We start from the raw sequence: 13,453 nt of genomic DNA, 5'->3' as shown, positions 1-13,453 counted from the left end.
TCTCTCTAAGTTCCGCCATTCGATCAGATACAGACTTATTTGAAAAGCTTGTGTGTCACATGCTGTTGAGTCAGCCTTCATTCCTGGTGACTCTATGAATGAGTGACGTTCGCCATGTCCTATCCTCACAGCCCCGCTTAGTTCCTGAGGACTCATGACTGTGGCTCCTTTTATGGGGTCAATCTATCCCATGTTTGGTCTTCCTCTTTTATTGAACTAAATATCTTCCCAGTCTGTGGAGTACAGAGGTGAGGGAAATCTATACCTTGGCCCATGTTGCCTAATTTCCCCCATGACTCACAATTTATTTTCTTTCTCTCCCCATCCTTGAGGGATTAGAGGTTCCAGGTTAGTTGGAGCCCAGCAAGGAAACAAAGTCTGTGCTCATGCTAAGGGGGACATTTGTAGGAGCAGGCTATCTTAGAGTCAGCCTTCAGCTGAGCTAATCCCGGGAAAAATTCCCTTGTCCCCACTCCACTTCCTTTGATCAAATGAAAAATACTCTCACTTCCCCTTCCCCCAAATCCTCTTCTAGGAATAAGATATTCTTCAAGATCTGAATACGTCATACCTCAATGATATATCTTTTTTACACATTATATTTTAATAAAAAGTTAACTTTTAAAAAGTGTGTCTAAGAGCAGTTGCCCACAGGTGAACACTGATGCACCTCTCAGCTGTTTAAAAAAATGTTTCTTTGGGCCGGCCATGTGGCTCAGTTGGTTAGGAACTTGCTCAAGATTGCGAGCTCTGAGCAACAGGGTCACCAGTTTGATTCCCACGTGGGCCAGTGAGCTGAGACCCAGCTGAGCTGCCACTGAGCTGCCAACAGGTGGCAGGATGGCTCAGCTGTTTAGAGCACGTGCTCCTAACAACAAGGTTGCCTGTTCGAGATGGTGGGCTATGCCCACCCGCAACTAAGACTGAACTTGGCACCTTGAGCTGAGCTGCAGCCCAGGGGATAGAGGAGAGCACGCGCTCTTAACAACAAGGCTTCCGGTTTGACTCCCACGTGGGATGGTGGCTACGCCCACCTGCAATTTATTAAACCCAGTACCTTGAGCTTAGCGGCGCTACTGGACTTACAGCTGAGCTTGCTGTGCCCGCCACAACTAAGATTGAAGGACAACTTGGCTGTTCTCCTTCCCCAATTCCCCAACACTGTTCCCCTCCCCCAATTCCCCAATAAAATCTTTTTTAAAAAATGTTTATTAAATGTATCAACAGCAATCTTTTGAATTCGTGCTCTAAAAGCCAAGCACTGTGCTAGACTCCTGGGAAGAAACTGAATAAGACAGAAATAGATCCTCCTCTGGAGGAGTTCCCATGCTAGTTGCAGGCCAGAGACAAAACACAGGAAGACACAAAGATAAAGTGTTTCAAATATGAAGAAAACAAAGGAGGAACAGAGAAGAAGGCAGGCTGCTTCAGAGAGTGGCCACAGAAGTCTCTCTAAGGAGGTGACATGTAGGTTTTGGAAGGGAAGGTGTCACCTTCAAAAACCTTGGGACTGGAGTTGGTGTGTCCACTCTAGGCAGAGGAGGAGGAAACAAAACATAAGACCAAAAAACCAAGTTATACCTTACCTATTAATAAACAGATCAAGCTAAAGAAGAACTTTAAGGGTTGAAAAAAAAATTTTTTTATTGGGGAATTGGGGGGATGGGAACAGTGCTGGGGAATTGGGGGAAGGGGAACAGACAAATTGCTGTCGTTTTGTTCTTCAGTCTAGTTGTGGAGGACGTTGCTTCACTGGCCCAAGTTGGCACCATCATTGCGCTCTTCCCCAGGTGAGGCAGGTCAGTCGCCGGCTTCTGGACGGCCGCTCACTGCAGCTGCTGGCCGCTCACGCTGGCTGCTGGCTACACACGGTAGCCCATGGCAACCCACTGCCACAGGGGCTGCAGCCTACGCCGTCGCTGGCGGCTCACGGCAGCCCAGCTCCAGGTTGAGCTGTTGTTCAGCATCTTAGCTGCGGAGGGCAGTGTCACTGGCCCTCATATGTGGGATCTGAACCAGGGCCCTCTGGCATCCCAAGCCAGTTCTTAACGATCGTGCCACTCGGCAGGCCCTGAAAAAAAATTTTTAAGCAAAAGAGCCAATCCAAGGATGAAAACACGGCTGAGTTCTCTCCCAAAGGTCAGGCACTGACCGATACATGTCTTCTGAGTCATTTCAGTCCCCGAAGGTGGCCAGTTTGTCACACACAATCAAAACAGACCTGGAGGGTGGAATTAGAAAGTTGGCACTAGTAACAACAACAAAGCTGGGAGCCTAGTGAGAAAAAGAACAAACACGTCATTGATCAATGTTGTTCCAGGTGGGTCTATTCTCCCCTCTCTTTCCTGGGTATTTTCACCACGAGAAACACGGAAAAACATTCAAAATCACCAACTTTCGTTGAAACTGTGTCTGTTGAAACAGGCAGAAATCCAATTCAGTTAGGTAAATAAACAAAATTGTGGTGGTGGTGGTTGGTGGTAGGGAGATTTAATGGTTGTGTAACTTCAAAGTACAGAGATAGATTAAGAATGGCTGCACTGAAGACCTCAAATAAACGTCTCTCTTTTTGTTTCCCCTTTTCTCTGCTCCTCTTTTGTTTGTTTTGACTCCATATTCAGGCTACACCCTCCAGCATCTTCAGATTTGTGTTGTCTTTCCAAAGAACAATTCCAACAGAGAAAGAGGGCTTCTCTAACCTTACCTTCTGGGTCACGTGCCCAGCCCTGAACCCATGGCTGGTCTGTGCGGTGTGGGGCCCTGACTGGCAGGCCTGGGTTAGAGACCCGGCCTTGGAGCTGGAGGCTGGAGCAGCAGAGATGGGGTGTGGGGGAAGGGTGGCAGCCTCTTCCAGACAAGACTCAAGTTAAGGAATGGGTGGTTCCTCTAAAGGGAAGTTAGGGTGTGGTTACAAGCAGAAGTGGGAGTGTGTGCTGAGCCATTAAAAAGACAATAGCCCTGCACTGCAATTCATGTCTTGGATCCCGGCCTTCCATATGGTGGTTTTTAAAATGCTCCCCCTTAAAAGCGTGTAATTATTCTACACGTGCATGAAAATGCATTCACCCACACCCCAAAGAGAGTCCTACTTTGTGTCTAGCTCCTAGTCCTTGACTTTTTTTTTTTTTAAAGATTTTTTTATTGGGGAATTGGGGGGATGGGAACAGTGCTGGGGAATTGGGGGAAGGGGAACAGACAAATTGCTGTCGTTTTGTTCTTCAGTCTAGTTGTGGAGGACATTGCTTCATTGGCCCAAGTTGGCACCATCATTGCACTCTTCCCGGGCGAGGCACATCAGTCGCTGGCTTCTGGACGGCCGCTCACGCTGGCTGCTGGCTACACACGGTAGCCCATGGCAACCCACTGCCACAGGGGCTGCAGCCTACGCCGTCGCCGGCGACTCACGGCAGCCCAGCTCCAGGTTGAGCTGTTGTTCAGCATCTTAGCTGTAGAGGGCAGTGTCACTGGCCCTCATATGTGGGATCCGAACCGGGGCCCTCTGGCATCCCAAGCCAGTTCTTAACCATCGCACCACTCGGCCGGCCCCAGTCCTTGACTTTTAAATGATTTTAATTCTCCCTTTCTGACACCTTACGGCTCAATTACAAATTTGATCACACCCCACGGTAGAGGGGAAAAAATAGGGTAATTCCTTCTTGAAAGCAAAGGAAAGGGTAAATAATAAGTAGGGAGACTGTCCCATAGGAGATATTTAATTCTGCTAATTAGAAATAACAAGAACTACCTGCCCTCGGGGAACTGAGTTCTTTGGCCAATTTAGCTATTTCCACTTTAACTCTCAAGAAGAGAACGATTCTTACTGACTCTTTTCCTCCATGACGGTAACTGCCATGGGAACTGGGGAGGGTTCGCCTGCTGGGGACTGAACTGCTTTAGTCACCCACTTGCTACCTTAGTTCAGAGGAAACGCCTTGGGGTTGATCCACTTTCCAGTTTGATGGCCGACCATCACAACCTCTGCCTAGGAGCCATTTGAAACCATTCGCCCACCGTGTGGAGGACTAATGGATTGGCCTCTTGATGCAAAGCTGTGTCTTTCCTGGGGGGTGGCTCTTTTAATTAGGGTGACCTGCTTTAGAGCTGTCATTCAGGTGTAATTAATAACATACCCCTCCTTACAGTCAAAATTGTCCCATTTTGGATGATAAATGATATGGTCACCCTACTTAAAATGGGGTTAGTGCTTCCCTTCCTCACAGGCAGGGATGGCACAGCAGGAGGAGTTGGTGCCATGCAGATGCTGGGACAGTCTCTCCATGACCAGTTTTACACCTATATATGCCTTTGCTGTCACTCAGGGAAGGGCTGAGAATTTCATTTTTCCAACCTGGCATGGCTCAAACTATATCTGACTCTTGACCAGTTGGGTTTGCCGGGTAGAGGCAGAAAGAGCATTTTTTTGCCAGGTTATTATTTCTTCCTCCCTTCTTCTGCCTAAGCCAGTTCCATCACCAGCAGGTCTCCTTCTTAGGACATTTGTGAAAACTACAAGGGGCCCAAACTTTCTAAAGTCCTGACATTCATCAATCCAAACTTGTAAACCGCCACCCTTGAAATGCTAGGGTCTGAGACCTTTCATTCAGTTTTTCTGCCGCCATCTCTCAAGGACTTCCAGCTCCCTAGCCTGGCACAGCAGGGTCCTTTGCACTCTCAGCCTTCCTTGGTTTAGCTAAATGCGCGAAGGATCTGCACTGCGACACCCCACGCCCCGCCCTGTAGGAGTCTTTTGGCTGCAACACATAGACCTCAAAATAGCTTCAGCCCAAAAGAGAACGTTTTGGCTCTTGTAACTAAAAGTCTGGGGGTACTTGGCTTCAGGCATGATCAAACAATATAAGGATTTGCTTGTGCACGCATTCTCTCTCTCTCTCTCTCTCTCTCTCTCTCTCTCTCTCTCTCTCTCTCTCTCCCACACACACACACACACACACACACACACACACACACTTTTTCTCCTCCCGCTTCCTCTACTAGCTTATCCCTTGTACAACAGTGAAATAGGTTCAACTGGCAAGTGTTGACCACGTACCCACCACTGAAGGGGGCCACGAAGACGCAGGGCCAGAAGGGGGGTTATTGCCCCAAAGGTGCCGTTACAAAAAAAAAAAAAAGAAAAGGAAGTGGATGCTTTCTAGGATAAGTACAATGACAGATGACCACCTTGTACTTGATAGCTTAAACCGTGTAGGCAAACCTAGCCTGATCAATTCTCCTTTTGAAAGGGGATGAGAATAGTTACCTATTCTACCTCAAAGTGAAGGGCAACAAAAGGCAAGGGTAAAAATATTTGCTTAATTTCAAAATAAAATAAAGCCCATCCCCACAGGCTGGAAAGGTTTAGACTTTTCCGAACTGGCCGTGTGCCTTTGGAACCCGTTGTCAAGTTGGAAAAGGCTCCATCCTCCCACTGAGGTGGCCTTGTACTCCTCTCCCAGGCTTGTCTGTTACCTTCCCCTGAGGACAGGCAGGGCGGGGGAGGGCGCATGACGAGGAAGAAAGGAATGCCATTTCAGTCTGGTCTCAGGCTCCCTATCTTTGGGAGTTGGGAATGTGCCGTTTGTTCATTTCAAGCTCAACGTCTTCAACAATGATTTGTAGCGGGAATTAGTTAATTCAGCAAGTATTTGTTGAATGCCTAATCTTGTACCCATTCTCTCTCGTCTGTCTTCACCCTCTGCCCCTCTCCTAAGTCATTTCCCATCAGCATTTGAACCTCCTCAAGGAGCTCTCATCTTAAAAACCAGTCACACACAAGCCCCACAGAAAACCCTCCTTAGAGCCACTTTCCTTCCTAGCTACCACCCCTTCACAGCCAAATTCCATGCTCGCTAAGTTCTCTATGTAAGATCTGAATTTTTCTCACCTTCTGTCCCCTCCTGTCCCACCCCTGCTCTCGCTGGAACAAGAGGATTCCTTTCTGGGGACACAAACCTCTGTATGTGGCTTTGTTACAGAACTTAAATACTGTGTAGTAATTGTCTGTGGGAGGTTGGTCGGTCACCTGGAGTTGAGCCTCTTGAGAGTAAGACATGGCTTGTTACTCAGTTTCTCGTTACTCATGACTGTTTTACTGTTGAACGTTATCATATGTCTACCCCAGGCATGGTGACTAGCATGTAGTAAGTGTTAAATGAATCTTTTTTATTGGTTCTCTGTAATTCGCATTGGAGAACAGTGGGTTTTTCCAGGGTCCATCAGCTCCAAATCAAGTAGTTGTTTCAATCTAGTTGTGGAGGGTGCAGCTCAGTGGCCCATGTGGGGATCGAACTGGCAACCTTGGTGTTATGAGCCTGCGCTCTAACCACCTGAGCTAACCGGTCGCCCCTTAAATAAATCTTTGTTGAAGTAACTGACTGACCTGGATTGGCAACAAGAGAGAAAGGACAGGTTTCGTATGGGACGGAGATGAGTGAAATTTTAGGTACCTTGAGCTGAAGTTAGAAGTGGGAGAGGAAAGAGGAGAGGGTACTGTATTGGAAGCCAGGTGGAAAATCGCGTCAGTGAGGATGCAGTAGACAATGTTCAACGCAAGTGTATCATCTTATCAAATTGAACACTGGAAGAGGTGTCTGGATTTGCCAAACGATTATCAAGTCATTTTTTGGGGGGTGGGGAGGGTAGTCGGCAGTTTCACTGGAATGTTACCAGACTGCAAACCGTTAAGAAGCAGTAGTTTGTAGGGTTTGGAAAACGCAAGAGTCGCAGCACAATTAATTCAGGTGTACAGTCAACAGAGTGACATATGACAGGAATTTGGGGGAGGAGGTGAGTGATCACATCTTTATGTTCTTATCAGTTCTACACCTGAAATGAGTCCAGCCCATCTTCTCCCGTGGGGAAGGATCTCAGGGGAAAGGGAACTAGAGCGGAATAGAAAAATAGATACACTTTCTTAACTGTAAGTTAAATCCTTCACTCCAATGTTGGAATTCAGGTGCATTTGGAGTGGGAGAGGTCAAGTGGATATGAGAGAATATTATGACCTGTCTGATGACTTTTCCAATACGTTTTAGAGCAACCTAGAATTCCTCCTTTCCAGGCTCCGTTCATTACATACTGATCATTCTCCTTGTGAGAGAACTCTGCTTTTAGTCACTTAGCCTCTTTGTGGCCCTTCCTTGATTTTTCCCGCGATGGGCCTGGATCTGTAGTTCCAGAATTAGACGGGAAATTGTGGAGGATGTTACAGACTCTTGAAAGGCTGGAAGTGGAGTTTTTCTCTAGGAGCCAATGTCTTCCTTCCCTAAACCGTCCCCACGCACGCGCATGCACTGGTCTTCGCGTCTGTTTTGTAGGATCCAGAAAACTGAATCCTGAAGGTAAACGAGAAAAAGATATGCAGAAAGTCCAGCACGTTCCTAATTCAGCAGCACACGAGGTTTTTTTTTTTTTAACGTGTCTTATAAGTCATATAATTTGTTTTCAAATCTCTTAGTTTAATTACTTTTCTTGAAAAGATGCCTGGGACAAGGCCAACATCCGAGGGAGGAATGTCACCGGGTCAGGATCTGGAAACAATCAGGTCTTATGGTTTTAAGGACGAAGCGCCAAGATCTTAAGGAACCTGAATTCCTGGTGAGCAGTCAAGTTCTTTAATCCGCCTCAAGCAAGATTCCGGCGGTCTTTTAAAAAGAAAAGGAAAAAGATAAGTCTATTAAAAAAAACAACAAGTCAACCCAGAGCGAACCGTTCCATCTCCAGCGTCCTCTTTTCTACAGAAAAGGCCTTTCCCACCGCAGAGTCCTCCCGCACGCCGCGACAGCTCAGCGGCAGGTCCCCAAAGAGGGGACCGTCGCCAGTGCTGGAGCGCGGATTCCGGCGCGGCGCCCGCGTCCCCAGGGCCGCTGGCTCTTGGTGCGCTGCAGGGCGGGGCCCAGGGCGCGACTCCCCGCCGCCCCCTCCCCTGGAGCGCTGAGGGACGCAGGGAGAGCGCGTCTCCTCCAGTCCCTGGGTCCTCGTCGGGCCAAGCTGCTGTGGTGGCAGGAAGTCCCCAGGAACTACAAATCGAGGCATGCTGGGAACATTCCCCTGCTCCTCCCAGGAAATGTCCTTTGTCCAGCCCTACAGGAAGCCCCAGTGAGGAGTCAGCCGGGCAGCCAGCCAGTCCGCCCGCCAGCCAGCGGCCGCTGCAGCTGCCACCGCCGCAGCACAAGGGCAGCCGCGCCGCGGCGCGGGGCTCGGGCCGGGAGCTCCGTGCGCTCGCTCCTGGCCGCCCCGCCGCCGCTCAGGTAGGAGCGTGCCTCCGGCTGGGCTACCCCGCTGCCTGGGGATGGGGCTGATCGGGACCGGATCCGACCGCTGTGGGAATGGGTGTGCGCCCCTGAGCTGGTGGCGGACCGGCGGGGCGAAGTTGTGCCTCGGAGACTAGACCGCTGTCCGCTTTCCTAGGGCGCAGGGGCCCCGGGCACAGGGGGTGCTCTCGCGGCCCCCAAGCCCTGGCTGAGCTCCCGCTGGGATCCGTGGCGAGGGGCGGGGAGGCGGAGGCTGAGATGCGAAGGAGGGGGCAGCGCTGAGAGACGGAGTCGGACCGTCCCGCCGACCACCGAAGGGGGCATCCGAGACCCTCGGAACAACGAAGCCCAGGGAGGAGCTTGGAAGGCGAGGAGAAGGTGAAGGGCTTTGTGTGCAGCTGCGGACCGGGACCGACTGCGCTCCCCTAACCTTGTCTGTCTGCGCCCCCAGCCCCGCTCGTGGCTGAAGGGGTGGGGGGTGGGGTGGGCTCCCAGGAGGGCCAGCGCGTCATCTTGGGTCCTTGTGAAATGTGTGCACCCCTTTCTTCTCCGCTCCATTCTAGCCCGACTCGGATCAGGGGCTCGGGCTGCCATCGGACCGGGCAGATAGCACAGTAAGGATGGGTGGGTGGAGAGAGGTGGGCAGCAGCTCGCCGCCCCTCTGGAGGGGTGGCCGTTTTGGCTGGTAGGCTTCCCAGCCCCAAACGTCCGTTTGCCGGTGGGTGGGTGGTGGGGCGAACCTGATGCCTTCACGCAGCGAGAATGCCGAAGCTCAGGGCCGAGCGTGGGGGCGTGGGGCGAAGCGCGCGTTGGGAGGAGAGGGCGGTAAGGAGAGGCTGAGCGGGGAGCAGCAGCCGGGGGCGCCGAGTGGACCTTATGGCCAGTGCACGTTATGGCCGGGCTTCAGAATTGCATTACCACTTCCTCTGGGATTTTCCACGGTTTTCCTTTTTCCTCACCGCCCCCCTCCTCACAGGAGTGAATCACCCACCTCTTGCTACATAAGCGCTCAGCTGGACCCAGTTGGGTGATGTGGTATCCTTGCCCTTACAGCAGGCCCGTTTGTCCTTTAGCTGTAGGGCGTCATGAATACTCTGCATCCCCCACGGCGTTTTGCTCCTCCCATGGGACCAGGGGTGTGGTAAAGACGGTAGGATAATGGCTAGCAAGTTAATAGTCTTGGAAGAGCTGTGTGGATGCGTGGGCAGCTGTGAACACCGCCCCAGACTTAACCGCTGTCGCTGAACTCACTTGCCTCAAGGGCCACCGTCTGCTTTGTCCCCTCCCCTGTGTTTTTTACTGCTGTACCCTAGTGTCTTCCTCCCGTCTCTCAACAAGCCAGCATATGGGTGCTACTTAATGTGGAATACACTTTAAAAGCCAAATAAACCTTTAAAAATGCCACTTGGGTGGGAGGCAATGGTACCCAAGAATCATGGTAAGAAGTGGGACACAGAATCCTGCACCCTATAGAAATGTCATATGGGGGAGACATTTTCCACGAGCTTCTCTAGGAGAGATGAAGCATCTGAAGTGAGATAAGAATGGAGTAGGGAAAACCCAGTTATCCAGGCTGAGGCCATGAGGATTGTGAAATAAAAGGGAAAAAGCTCTGGATTCAGGAGATGATTTCTAGTTGGAACATATTAGCTGTGTGTGTGTGTGTGTGTGTGTGTGTGTGTGTGTGTGTGTGTGTGTGAGGCAGAGGTTGTTTTTTGGGGAAATTCGATGTCAGAAGTTCATCTGGGCCCCAAAGACAAGATGGCACCAGAGTGAACCAAGTTCACAAGTGGGAAGTCAGGCTGCCATTTACCTGACAGAAAGGGAAACATAGGTGGCCTTCAAAAAGGACTGGGATTAGGGGACGAGTGGAAAGGATCAGACTGAGGAGAACCAGTTGCTGCAGCTGAATTGCAGTGGTGAGGGTGACCTCGCTGAAGGTTGTATGACCAAGGTTGACGGCGTTGCATCACATTTCCTCTCCTCTCCCTGCAAAAACTCTTTGGGTTTCCTCAGAATCTACACATTTCTCTAATTTCTAGTGCCCAGTTAAGGGACGGAAAAAGGGTAAAAGTTGGTTAAAGATGATAAATTAAGGCAAGAAAGATATTGCCTGCTCATGCAGAGTGGGGATAAAGATCTCACGCTTGAGAGGTCTGGAGCGTGAACCTATGTCAATGCCATTTTCCTTGTATCTAAGATCCTACTTCTCTCTTTTTTTCTTCACTCCCCACTCTCCCACCCCCCGTCACAGGTTTCTTAGCATACACAGTGTATTGTTGGTGTAATCAATCAAGGTAACTCTTTTGTTTGGCATTCACAACCTCTCATAATTCAGTGCCCACCTACCTCCATCCTCCCTTGGCCCCTGGCCACCCCATGTTACCTGCCCATTCATGCAGCAAACAGTTCCCCATTCCCAGATGCAATAGACATTCTCCCACCTGTGTGTCTCCATCAGGATGAACTCCATGCTCGTTAGGCACCTGTGCACTGCCCCTGATGATAGTCTCCAAATCCTAGCCCAGCAGATGGGGCACCCTTGTCGAAGTCTTCCCAGACCTCCCAATCAGAATTAATCTCATCCTCATGGTACCTCATGGATGACACCCATCTTTGGTCTGCCTTGTGATAGATGTTTATCTTTTTCCCCTTCAAACTATAAACCCCATGAGGGCAATGAACATAGCAGGTACACAAAGGATGTTTACTTGAAAAACATGAGTAAATGAAGGAATGAATGAATATGTTTTAATTTATCTCTTTCCTTTACGGTAAAGCCTTTCTTATAGACCTGTGGAGATTCATTGCAATTGTGAGTCTAAAGCATCCGATAAAAGATAGACTGGAGCTTTTTTCCTTTTGCTTCCAGATGAAGAGACCCTAAAAAGGATCTATCAAGGTGTCTAGTACAAAGACATTCATTACAAACTTCTTGAATAGGTTCTTAGCCAGCCTAGAATTTTAACCTCTATAGGCAAGGTATGGAATGAATTAATCCCGAGTGGATAGTTAATGACTTTTGTCATACTCTTGGACAGAAGAAGGCAACACCTCTCAATTGTGAAGGTGCTTTCTAGAAAGCAGCACTACAAAGACCTGTCTGCTATTTGCAACTAGCCACTGACATCCACCATGTCCCTTTGATAGCCCAAGCAATTTACCAGGATTAAAATGTAGCGTATAGAAATGCAAGACAAATCAGACTCTCAGACTTTCCCCAAAGGCACTGAAATTTTGTAGTCCCTCCTTTATCTCTTAACTGGACAGTTTTTCATGCTTCCTTTTTACGTGAGGACAACAGTTACTGTTGGATATATATATATCAACGATTGAATTATATATATATATATATATATATATATATATATCAACGATTGAATTAGATCATTTACATGCATTGCCTCATTCTGGTGATTTATACATTATTACCTCCATTCTAAAAAATGAGGAAAACAGGAGTCTTGAGAGAAGTTAAGAAACTCGCTTGGAGTCCTAGATTCTGAACTGAAGATAGACTGAAATTTAGGTCTCTTGACTCCCACGCCTGTTCACAATGGGTGTATCTTTGCTTTTTGTTGGAGAAAACTGTCACATCTTCCTTTGAGGTCCTCCACTTTCCACAATTTTTTTCCAGCAACATTGTTGGGCTTCTAAATTCATCCCAGTGGATCTCATTCTGAGGCAGTGGGTTTTCATAAATCTGTTATTTTTATTTTATTTTTTTATTTTATTGGGGAATTGGGGGGATGGGAACAGCGCTGGGGAACTGGGGGAAGGGGAACAGACAAGTTGCTGTCGTCTTGCTCCTCATTCCAGTCATGGAGGACGCCGCCACACTGGCCCAAGCGGGCACCACCACTACACTCCTCCCGGGCGAGGCAGATCAGTCGCCGGCTTCTGGATGGCCGCTCAACTTCTTCCCTAATCTTTTGCATGGTCTGAAATACCTGGGGCTCAGTGGCTTCTTAATGAAAGTAAACTTGCATAAGGCCCCCGAGGGTGCTGGAATATTTCCATATTTCCCTGCACGTGGCAGGAACTGTGTGTCTGGAACACAACCTGGCATATGGTGAGCTTTCAGGCGCTGCAAGCAGGTGATGAATTGGTAATGACTAGGAATGCAGAAATGTATACACGAAGCATTATTTGCATGTTGACAGTTTGTGGGAGAGACATCAGAGGGGTCATTTTCTAAGTTAATTTTCATCCTTTTCACATGACTGCCAAAAGAAGTAAGCACCTTCTGAAAATGTGCCAGAGCAGACCTGGGTATTGCTGAGTTTCACAGGCTTGACGCATTATCAATGCTGAGTGATGATGTTTTCTTGATATTGGGGAGCATGGATAGGTCCCTGGATTCAGTCCCTTTCGCCTTCCTGTCATGCCCACCTTCTACTGTGTCTTCTAGAAAGGGCTTTTTTGTTGTTGCACATCTGAGAAATTCAGAAAGGTTTCCCTGCCTCTGCAGTTAGGAAAAGAGGCAAGAAAAGAAAAGGCGGGGGTGAGGAAGCAAGGTAATTCATTCTGTTTTTACCGCTGAGTGGGGTATGGATTCGAGGGGGGTATGGATTTGGGCTTTAGGGCATGTGCCTTAATGGGGATAGTGAAAAGATCAGCGGCCTCGCCTCTTTGGGTGGAAAGGCTTTTACTCACCACAAGACTGAGCCCATTTCCTGAGGCCACCTAAGCCTTCTTTTTCCTTGATCTTAATCACACCGTTGGTTGTTACCAGCACGTGAGTCATTTTAAAGGAGACTAGGACAGTTCTTGGGATCCCTCCATTTGTTCAGCAAGTCGTGCACTGTGCATCTGTAGACTAGCAACTGTGTGCCTGAGGGCCACGTTCCATTCTTCAAGTTCTTCCCGCCCAGGGGAGAGTCCGCTTGGGACTCTAACTGGCTAAAATGTGTGTAGTTAAGGGAAAGGGGCCCACTTGTATTCAGAGAGGCATTTTCAATATATATTGTCTTCTGAGGGCTTTATCAGGGTCTTATCAGTTAGAAAACAGGAACCATTCTTTCTGGGTTTTATTAAGAAATGCATGTTTGGTCTCAGTGTCTCAATGCTGTGCATATTCCTGTGGTTAGCCCATCTTTGATGCTTGGTGACACTTAGGGCACTTTGGAAAGAACACAGCTCCCATTGTTGACCTTCCCCCCCCCACCTAGGAACCTTGGAATTCCAGAGAATCTTCCGCT

General features: G+C 48.9%; 1 protein-coding gene across 6 annotated transcripts in view; it reads left to right on the top strand.

The window, feature by feature from the left end:
* Positions 1–8,063: 8,063 nt before the first annotated feature.
* Positions 8,064–13,453, top strand: part of ZNF697 (zinc finger protein 697) — a 28,541-nt gene continuing 23,151 nt past the window's right edge. For 3 of the 6 annotated variants that reach the window (XM_019655829.1, XM_019655825.1, XM_019655824.1), the window contains exon 1: positions 8,064–8,249. The gene's annotated coding sequence lies outside the window, so the exon portion shown is untranslated. The other 3 variants (XM_019655827.1, XM_019655822.1, XM_019655823.1) reach the window with 2 other exon arrangements.

This window comes from Hipposideros armiger, unplaced genomic scaffold, assembly GCF_001890085.2.
Source record: "Hipposideros armiger isolate ML-2016 unplaced genomic scaffold, ASM189008v1 scaffold_247, whole genome shotgun sequence".
NCBI lineage: Eukaryota > Metazoa > Chordata > Mammalia > Chiroptera > Hipposideridae > Hipposideros > Hipposideros armiger.
This window is presented reverse-complemented; position numbering and strand designations above follow the sequence as displayed.